The sequence below is a fragment of the Tenrec ecaudatus genome, chromosome 13, assembly GCF_050624435.1.
Source record: "Tenrec ecaudatus isolate mTenEca1 chromosome 13, mTenEca1.hap1, whole genome shotgun sequence".
NCBI classification, from domain to species: domain Eukaryota; kingdom Metazoa; phylum Chordata; class Mammalia; order Afrosoricida; family Tenrecidae; genus Tenrec; species Tenrec ecaudatus.
The window spans coordinates 73,002,617-73,013,549 of record NC_134542.1 but is presented as its reverse complement, the minus strand read 5'-3'; the positions used below and the strand labels follow the sequence as shown (position 1 = coordinate 73,013,549).

Genomic DNA, 10,933 nt, shown 5'->3' with positions numbered 1-10,933 from the left:
GATCGCGATCTACTAGTTGATCGCAAATGTAGTGTGGGTAGATCGCATGGCATTAAAAAAAATAGATGTAAGCCTATCATCAATCCTGTCAATTAATTTACAGCACAGCCAATCAGATGCAATCTTTGGTGTCAAACGCATGTGCAAACAACTGCGCTAAGTACAGCAAAACTGACAAGTTATCGCCAATTTTTAGACCTTGTTTTTTTTTTTCTCTGAAACGTAAGAAAGGGAGCTACCGTCTGACCCCGCCATCACCGTCCTGCGCTATGCCGTCTGAGAAGACCTTCAAGGAGCGCTGCTCCTTCGAACAAAGAGTGGAAGATGTCCGGCTTATCCGAGAACAACATCCTACTAAATCCCGGTGATAATAGAAAGATACAAGGGTGAGAAGCAGCTTCCTGTGCTGGAGAAAACCAAGTTTCTCGTCCCCGATCACGTCAACATGAGCGAGCTCATCAAAATCATACGAAGGCGCCTGCAGCTGAACGCCAACCAGGCCTTCTCCCTGCTGGTTAGCGGCCACCACACGGGGAGCGGGTCCACGCCCATTTCTGAGAGAGCGAGCGGGATGAAGACGGCTTCCTGCACAAGGTCTATGCCTCCCGGGAGACGTCTGGCATGAAGCCGGCTGCCTAAGACCGACCAAACCATCTCCAGAATTGTCACCCCTTACCAAGGGGCGGGGAAGGAAAGGGATGTTAGCACGGGTCGGTCGGCCAGCTCCTCTGAGCGCAGGCCCTCGCCGCTGCGGGGTCCCGCCCACTGGGAGTTGTAGCGTGGTGCAAGCCCTCAGCTTCAGCAGACTATTCTTATTTAACCCAGATGTTAGGTTTACAAATAAAGCGCTTTGCATTTTAAGTTGCCAATAAAATAGACATTGGAGTTACCCTTAAAAAAAAAACGTAAGAAAGGGTATTAAAATGAGTCGGGAGCTGCACCAAGTAAGAAGACAAAGCATATCACTTTCATATGGAATGGGAGATTCTGACACAACAAGCTGACATTCAGCTCAAGTCCAGAGCGCATGAGAAGTTCTGGAACTTACTCACAGAGTGAAAGTACCCAAACATGAGAAAATGTGCTACCTCCTTGACTACGTTATTCGGCTCTACTTATTTATGTGAGTCAGCCTTTTCCCACATCAAGATCATTAAGTCCAAGTACCGTTCCACCATGACTCATGATCATTTGGAAGTGTGCTGGGGGCTGGCTGTCAGCAGCTACTGTACCGACTATGCATCCCTGGCTCATTCCATTTAGTGCAAGTCATCAGAGTAAACTCAGGTCGTGACAAAAATGTACATTATAATTGTGTTGTGTTGTGCAATATGGATTCATGCGGTTATGCAAGGTACATATAAAGGATTCTCAATGAATTTGTGAATAAATGTATGTAATAAATAAATATATGTTTTGATTATTTTGACTTGATCGTTTTATAAGTAGCTCGCATGCTGACAAAGTGTGAGCACCCTGCTGTAACCCTTTAGGGGAGGAAAATGTCTGGTCTCTCTCCTGCAGAGGGGCTGGTGGTTTCCAACTGGGTTAGCAGCCCGACTCACAGCCCACGATCCCACCAGGAGTCCAGACCCCAGAACACTTCTGTGCGATCTCTCAGATTCAGCCTCAGAGAAGTTCCTTGAGAAGCTCAAAGATAAACAACTAACAAAAAGCCTCACTGCCGTCGAATCAATACCAACTCGCAGTAACAATAAAGGACGATGATGGTAGAGCAGAGCTGACCTGTGGGTTTCTGAGACAGTTACTCTTTACAGAAGTAGAAAGCCTCCTCTTTCTTCCAAGGAGCAGCTTTGAACTTCCGACCTTGTAAGCAGCAAACCAATGTGTGCAACCACTACACCACCAGAGCTCCTGTAGATCACAGAGCTGAAAAAGTGCAAGGAAGTCTGTTATGTCTTCAGACATTTGTTGGCAATTTCCACTTTCCTTATCTCAAATGCTCTTTCAGAGGACCCCGGTGGGTTAGTGGGCTATGCATTGTGCTACTGACGGTAAGGCCAGCGATCTAAAGACACCCTTATTCAATCCTCAGGAGAAAGGCAGACTTTATACTCCTTGAAAGTTTCCAGTCTCGGGATACCCTGCCTCGCCCCCCTCCCCCTCCCCCCGCCCCCGGGGCAGTAATGCTCTGCCCTTATGAGTTAACAGCAGTGAGTTTGGATGTTTGGAGCGCTCCTTCGCTCCTTCCTTCGAAGTACTGGCGGCAGGACTTTGTCTCATGGGCTTTGGAGATGCTATCAGGAGAGACCAGTCCCTGAAAAAGGACCCCAGGATTGGTAAAAACAGAAAAAGGGTCAGTGAATAAAAGGAAGGCCTTCAACAAGCTGGATTGACAAGTGGATGCAATGATGGGCTCACGTCCCCTGTGTGATTGGCAAAGATAGGGCAGTACTTAGGGTCTCTGTGAGCTGGAACCCACTCTTTGGCACCTAGCAACATAACAACAATCTCCATCCCATTCATAGAATGACAGCAAGTGGAACAGTTAAGCAATACAATATTTTGTTTTCAGAATACACTTTGGAATAATGTTCAAAAATATTAAAACAAAACTTATTAATGTTTTAAAACCTTTTTTGTGGATTTGGTAAAGATTCACAGAGCACATACATTTTCCATTCAACAGTTCATATCATTTTTGTTTCATACAAAGAATCTCAAGTACTATAGTCTATGAAACATGATGTCATGCCAAAATTCAAAACCCCCTATTTCTACAGTCAGCACAATGAGGAAGGCAGGAATTCTCTAGAAAATTCAGGAAGAGAATGAGCTATGACACAAAACTATCTCCATACATTGCTCCTTTGACCAACAGGAACATGGCTTCTTCATTTGAATATTTAAAGCAGAACTTTAAGTATAACCAGGACTCCTAAATAATAGATTGTTAACATTTTGGTGTGATTGTACAATAGCTGCACACAGGATATTGGTTTTAGAGTCAAGAATTATGAAAGATGTGGCTAATTGAGAATTTTTTGCCATGTGTTGCCAGGAAACAGAAGATTAAGGAAAAATGGGGGAAATGTTTTAGCTGTGTCTTAACAGATGGAAAAACAAATGTATTTTATCTTTCACTTGCCTTTATACACTGCTGATGCCTGCATTTGTGGGACTGAAGTAAGATGCATTCCATCTTCAATCTTGGTCTTTCATCTTGTGAAGAAATCCAAGGATTGATTGGTGACACTCACAAATAATGTGCTGTGCGAGAAAGCAATTTCAGGGAAGGAAGTGAAGCCGCGCTTCTTCAAAGATAACTCCGGAAAAGCATTGGAATGGGAACACTGGGGAAGACTTCATGTTTCCTTCCTCCCTAACTTTTTGGTACAAATTTTTTTTTTCTTTCTTGTACCAATTCTCCGCTTTAAGTTGAAGAAGGCCCATTAACTGCCCAACTGGGTATATTTCAAATACTCTAAAAGTTTAGACTTTGCTTAACGAGAATCCTCTGGGTACAGCAGCACCACAAGCACATGCTTCTCATTTATATCTAATAAGCTTTCTTTAATCAGCAAGGGGCTATAAAATCATGCTGTTCTTTAAAAAGAACATTTTGCCAAATGCCAAGAATGGTTTCTTTTTCACTCCTTTTGTATAAACATCCTACTTTTCAAAGCTTCCCGGTGTTATGAGAACTCCAAATTATTTAAATTAGAATCAAGAAAATGGCTAATAGACTATTGAAACTTCCTTAAGTGGTACTCTCCCCACTCTGGGGCTCCGCTAATTAATGTGCATGCCCTTGACGGACTTCTACACCACCTACTATGTCTCCAAGCTCATGGCTGTAAACCGATTCAAACAGTGACTTTCTAGGATAGGTTAGAACTGCACCTTTGAGTTCCCAAGACTGTAAATCATCTTTATGGGAACAAAAAGCCTCAACTTTCTTGAGCAAAGCAGCTTAGGAGTTTGAACTGCTGGCCTTGTAGTTAGCAATCCAACACATAACCTACTTACTGGCTACCATGACTCCTTGCCCTGTGATGAAGATGCTGTAAAACCCTATCTTGCACTTAAGACACAGTGGTTTAGGTGAAAATGTCAGGATAGATGTAAGCTTCAGTTGGTAGATGCATTGACTAATATGCTGTACGCATTTTAAGTCCATAACCAGAAATAACAATCACTGCTATTAACCCAATGAGGAATGTATAGGGCATTAAATACTCTGGTAAGAAATAGATCACAAGTCTTTACTGGAAAGCTTAAATGGGGGTTACAAATTTTTCCAAGTGTCCCAAGTGAAAAACAGTGGGGCCCTAAGATGATGATGATGGTGATGATCGAGGACCAGGAATCCTTGATGGCACTGTGGCTTAAGAGATGAGTTGCTCATACTGGCATGAAGCAGGGAACCAATAGAGAGGTCTGAGGGGCTGGCCACAATCTCTACTATGAAGACAGCTACCCCACCTCCCCCGAGAAGAATTCACTTCAGAGGACAGCACTGAAGCCACAGCTCAGGGAGAGGGACATATCTGATCAGAGCACACAGGAGGAAATGAAGGGGGAGGAAGAGAGAGTAGAGCACATCCTGGCCCACCAAGCCTTGAGGACGATATCCCTGCTCAGAGCAGCCAATGCATAGAGAGGAGCATATGGCCAACCCCACTACAAGACACGACATCTCTCACTGACCCATAGCCCTACGGGGGACAGCACCGGGGAACCAGATGTATACAGAGTGAGCATAAAAAAATAGATAGACATCGATTGAGGAATTTGTGCTAAATTATTATACTATGGGTAATCATGGCATGTTTTGACATGAGGAGCGATGCCAGTCGTTTCACAAATATGTATGGGCTGTCAGACTGTGCCAGGCACTCTGCTAGATGCTACACATGGAGGACTACTCAAATCCCGCCCCTGTAGCTCTTACAGGCTGAGGAGAGGGAGAAGCACGAATTCTCTCTATGACGGAAACAGTGACTCTGACAAGAACTACGTGTGACTGATGCTATGGCTTCCGTTGCTTTCTCGCCACCATATTGATGACTGTTTCACTTTAGAATCATCTTAGGTTCTATTGCCGTTGAACATGTTATTTTTAAACAGTATTATATAATGATTTTTAAAGACACATAATGAATCGACCCTTCACTGAGTATTCTCACAGATATGAGAAAGCATTTTTCTTGCGAGTAATATTTTCTAGTAAAGGTGAGCCAGAAAACTCATGTCAGTTCCTATTCAAATATCCCTTCTGCTTCAATAAGACATATTCTATGTCATAACTTAGCAGGAACATTTCAGAAAGACTTAGGCTAATTTTCCCATATTTTTGTGTTGCACAATCCAAACTAATACTGTGACTAAATATTCATGTCAAAGGGATGCCTCCCTGCCATCAAGTCCATTCAGACTCAGACTGGCCTTACAGGACACAGTTGAATTAGCCCTGTGAGTTTGAGATGGTGACTCTGTAGGGGAGTAGAAAGCCTCCTCTTTCTCTCTCTGAGTAACTGGTGGTTGCAAACTGCTGACCTTGTGGCGAGCAGCCCAATGTGCGACCCACAAACAACATCACGAGGGCACACTGACGGAATGTCTTTGGCACTTCTGAATCGGATCTGATCTTTATGCATTTAGTAAATAACCAAGCATTTCAGGCTTGGAAAACTGTAATGAACACAGTTGTTTTAAATACAGAAAGTCCTATTTAAAAAGAAATAAACATTGGATGTGCTTTATACAATTGATGTATGTATATGTATGGATGGTGATAAGAGTTGTATGAGTCCCTAATAAAATGTAAAAAAAAGAAAAGAGGAGAAAAAAATGATTAGGGCAAAGACTGTACAGATGTGCTTTATACAATTGATGTATGTTTATGTATGAATTGTGATAAGAATTGTATGAGCGCCAATAAATTGTTTAAAAAAAAAAGAATGGAGGGAGGAGAGAAAGAAAATCATATATATGGAAGGTTTAACAATATATTGTTGCTGATTTCATTTCTTGAGATGAGCTGTATACATATATATAGTGTGTTTCTTTAAAAATAAAATAAAATCTATCCAGATTCCTCATCCCTCAAAAAAATAAAAAATAAAAATAAATAAACAGAGAAGATAAATGAACTTTCTGATCATGATCTTGAAAACAAACAGTGTGGGTAAGACTTGCTTGTGTTAAAAGTCTTCCTTAGGCATAGCAACATAAAACTCAGAGATTTATGAGATTAAAAAAATAGATAGTTTAGTTAATCCACAGGTAAATTGTGTCTAAATTGAAAATAGCAGTAAGGAAAGTACCCTAAAACAACCAAGTTAGCATGGGGAACAAAATATTAATGTGGGAGAGTAAATTAGTCAGGAACAAGAAATTAAACTGCTGCCAAACTTAAAAAAAAAAAAGAATGTTCCATGTAACTCTCAGCACAGTGCAATTGACAAATGTGAGGACAGCTGGTAAAACTATATGTGTTAATTGCCAACATCACTTAATATTTACTATAAAAATTTTCCCCAAATCATTTTCGTTCATCTTCAGTCATATATCACTAGCATTTGTTATTTATGCTTCAGAATGATTATACCATAGTTTTCTTTCTTTCCAATTTAAAACATAATTTTATATCAACTAATATATCTACTTTTAGAATATTTTAACTAGTAAAGATCATAAGACTTTCCTATAAGGTATCACTGACAGCTGTTCTCTGTTTATCACTTATAAGGTTTCGTTTGCTAAAAACCAATGTATTTTAATCAGAGGAAGAACTTCCAGAAGAAACCTACCTTTTCTCATTGTTTCCTTATAAATAATATTTTAGGATATGCATTTAACCCTGAAATTTCACAGAAACACAAATTATGTTATACATTATCCTTTTACCTTGTATCCATTATGAATGTCTTTGATTGCAATTTACAAGGGAAACATTGCAGAGTGCTGTTTAATCAATAAAAGTAGTCCCCAAGTTACGATGTATTCAAGGTATTACATATCACACGACCAGCAGTGTATCTGTGACAGTGAATCTGCCAGGGTGGAAGTTTTGGAAAAATGCATGCAGGTATTATGGGAAAGATTACTGAGTAATATGAACATGCTCCAAGCATTCGATCAGGTTAACACGATGAAAGAGATCAGTGGGAAAACTGTCCATACAGCAATAATGCTGACATTAGAACTTGATGGGGAACAGATCAGAGATCATGAAGAGGGGAGATGGACAGATCAGAACTTAGATTTTGAAAAGGAAAAAAATTGATGAAGAAGATACAGTGAGGAAGAGGCAGAGAGAACGTGTCAAAAATGTTTATAGTGAAGTGATTTGCTAGCGTTTCCTTAAAACTAAATCAGGGACTCCAGCTGCTTGCCAACCTGGGACCAAATGCTCATTACTTTATTAAAGATGAAAGGCGGATTTGAGGAGCACTGAGATGTTACTGGGAAACGGCTGATCAAAAATAGAACAGGAAAATTTAGACAGCTCTCTTGAATTTGCTGATTAGAAACGTGATCCCTGTTCCCAGGGAAAATTCAGATGACCCAGAATCGTCCACAGGTGGGGTTTTTAATACAATTGACAAACTTCACAGGTCATCCTTCTCCATACATGTTTTATGACTGATGTCATTTTGTATGTATGTGTCTATGTATGTATGAAAACTATCTAAGTGTATATGTAATGTTTCCAACCCAAAGCCGCCAACAGTCAGATTTATAAAGTTATTGATAATCAATGACAAAAAATAAAGTAAGGAAAAGAAAAGGGAGTATCCAACTTATAAGAGGATACCCCCACACCCACACCCACACCCACACCCACACCCACAAAACTGTAATTACACTGGGAAGAGCAGAGCTTTCATAGTCTGCATTTTCCCACTAGGCGAGCATCCAGCAACTTGCTCCGAGTTAGTGCACTCAGTGGTGTCACCTGGGAAGGTTCTCTCTGGTCACGGTGAATTTTTTTTTTTCATAAAAGCAGTTTCACTTGCACCTCATTTTTTGTGATGGCAGATTTAAAAGAACGGAGTGGGGCTCTGAAATTTTGTTTTGCTCGGGGGTGAAATGCCACAGAAACTGTTGTGATGCTGAGCACTGTTTACAAGGACAGCGCTTGGGAAAACCTCGAGTGTATGAGTGGCTTTCTTGTTTCAAAAAAGGTGAAATGTCGATTGATGATAAACTTTGTTCTGGACATCAGTCAACTTCCCGAAGGGACAAAAATGTCTACTCACAGTGTATTTGAATTTCATTCTACCAGGTCGGACTGTTAGTCAGGCTTTCTATTTAGAGGTTCTAAAAAGATTGTGTAATAGTGTGTGACAAAAAGGCCTGATTTATAGCTCCCACACGATCTCAGTTTGCCGGTTTGGGGCAGAAAAATAGCATGCCTCTCTTGCCCCACGCAAGAGACCTGACTCACCTGACCTTGCTCTGTGTGACTTTTTTTGGATTCTGTGAATGAAGAGGGACATGAAAGAACAGGGATTTGATGACATAGAAGAGATGGAGAAAAAAATGAGGGATATGCTATCAGCTACCCAAACAGATGAGTTTGAAAAAATGTTTCCAAGAATGGAAGCTCAGATTTGGCAAATGTGTTACATGTAATGGAGGTGATAAGGTGATCTTGTTCAAAATATATATATTTATAAATATATAGCTTTGGGGGGGACTCTGGTTGTGTTGAGGGGTACCCCGTTATAGCAGAGCAAACTTAGAAGGGAGCCGTGGAAGCACAGTACATCCTAAATGGGGACTGACTACGCGTCATGTAGCAAGTCTACAAATAGGTGAGGGCTGTGTGGCCCAGTTAAACGGCAATGGGAGTAGTAGCTAAGTTCTCACTCCTTCTTCTTCTTCATATTAATTTCTACCTTCTCTTGTGAATTGGATGAAGCTTCTTTTCTATCTTTCTCTCCCACAGCCGTTCGCTTGTGGGCTTTCCTTCTCAAGGTTGTCAAATCCCGATCACCACATGGCTGTTGCGGAGGGCAGCAAAGTGTGTGTGCTCGAAGGAGAGTGGGCGCAGGGAGGGGGCAGCCAGGTTGTCTCTTTGTCAGGAAAGCAAAGGCTTCCCCAGAAGTTCCCTTAGCAGACTGTCACTGACATTTTGTGGCCACCTGTACCACTAAGTGCAAAGAAGTCTGGGCAAATGGGAAGCAGGTTGCTCACGATTCTCTTCGACGCATGGAGAGATGTTGCCTCATTATAGAGATATTAGTCTTTCAAACAAATCTTAAATTATGTTGACATGGAAAATGGATATCTGGTAGGGAGCTAATAGGGACTGGCCAACCCCCCTTTGTTCACATCTAATAAAAAATTTGTAATGACTGGGATTGTATCTGTTCCCTTTCTGTTTCTTTTTAAAAATGAATCTTTTTACTGGCGGCTCTTACAGATCTTATAGCAACCCTTACAGCAGTCGTATCAAGCACATGTGTACATATGTTGCCGTCATCATTTTCAAAACATTTTCTTTCTACTTGAGCCCTTGTATCAGCTCTTCTTTTTCCCGCCCTCCCCCACCTTCCCACCCTCCTGAACCCTTGATAAATTAAAAATTGTTGTTGTTTTCTTATCTTACACTGTCTGCTGTCTTCCTTCATCCATGTTTCTGTTGTTTGTCTCCACACAGCACCCCCCCCCCAGGGGGAGGTAATATACATTAATCCTTACAATTGGGTTCCCCTTTCCCCCACTTCTCTCCCCACCTTCCCCCTGCCCTCATGGGATCACTACTCCTGGGGGTGGGGGTGTTCTGTTCCCTTTCTTAGGTGTGGAACTTAGATCGTAACAAAAAGTATTGACACCACAAAGCGGGCATTGTAGTATCCCCAGAGAGCTAAGGGAAAACTGGGGAAAAGCCCTCAGAACGGACTCGCACATGCCAGATTCCGAGCTGGGCAAAGCATCATTCTGCCATACTCGAGAGTCAGAGTTGGCTCAGTGGCAACTAAGAACGGAACCCAACAACCCCAAATCTCACTCAGTTGTGCTCATATGAGCAGTGCTATTCCCACCAGCCACTCCATGGGAGAAAGACAGGGCTTTCTACTCCTGTAAAGAGCTACAACCTTGGAAACCCACAGGCACTTCCATCCTGTCCTATAGGGTTGCTGAGTCAGCATCAACTCGATGATAGTGAGCTTGGCTTTTTTGTTTACTCAATACTAGAAGATCAAACAATACAGAATGTGCCTGGGAGTCGCTTTTGGTTCCACCTTTTAGAATATTGATTGTAAAACCCCGTGGCCAACCCAATGCTAAAATCCAAACTCAGTGCCATCTAGTCAGTTCTGACTCATAGCGACTCTATAGGACAATGTAGAATTGCCCCGTGAGTTTCTGAGACGGAAACCCTTTACAAGCCTTGTCATTCTCCTGAGGAGCAGCAGGTGGTTTCAAACTGCTGACCTTGCGATTAGCAGCCCAACTTACAGCCACTAAGCCGCCAAAGCTAATACAACACTAGACACAGGAAAGGGTTGTAGCTGTGAAGCATTTACAGGGATAATGAAGCATTTACAGGGATAACGAAGTTGTAAATACAGATCAAAGTGAACTAGAACATGTACTCTACATGATATTAGTAACCTTTTATCTGATGCCTAGGATGTATTGATGAGTCCCAGTGGTGCTACGGGCTGAGAATTGGGTGACTATCGCAATGGTAGTTCAAAGCCACCCATTGCTGCTGAGGAGAAAGATGAGGTTGTGTAGCTTTGGAAAGATTTATAGTCACAGACACGCTGTACCAGGTTACTGTGAGTCAGCACTGACTCTAGGGCAGTGAGTTATTACATATTAGTAATATTGCTCATTTTGTTTCATTTAATCTTCAAAACCCGCTGCTAGGAGTAGGAAACTGAGAACACTGAAAAAATTAGCTCCCTTGTTGTAGGTCGGCTTGGCCAGAAGCAGTGGCGCTAAGGTT

At 41.8% G+C, this 10,933-nt stretch overlaps 1 pseudogene; it reads left to right on the top strand.

Moving 5' to 3' along the window:
* The first annotated feature begins 269 nt into the window (after positions 1-269).
* On the top strand, positions 270-639 carry LOC142424003 (microtubule-associated protein 1 light chain 3 beta pseudogene; annotated as a pseudogene).
* Positions 640-10,933: the final 10,294 nt, after the last annotated feature.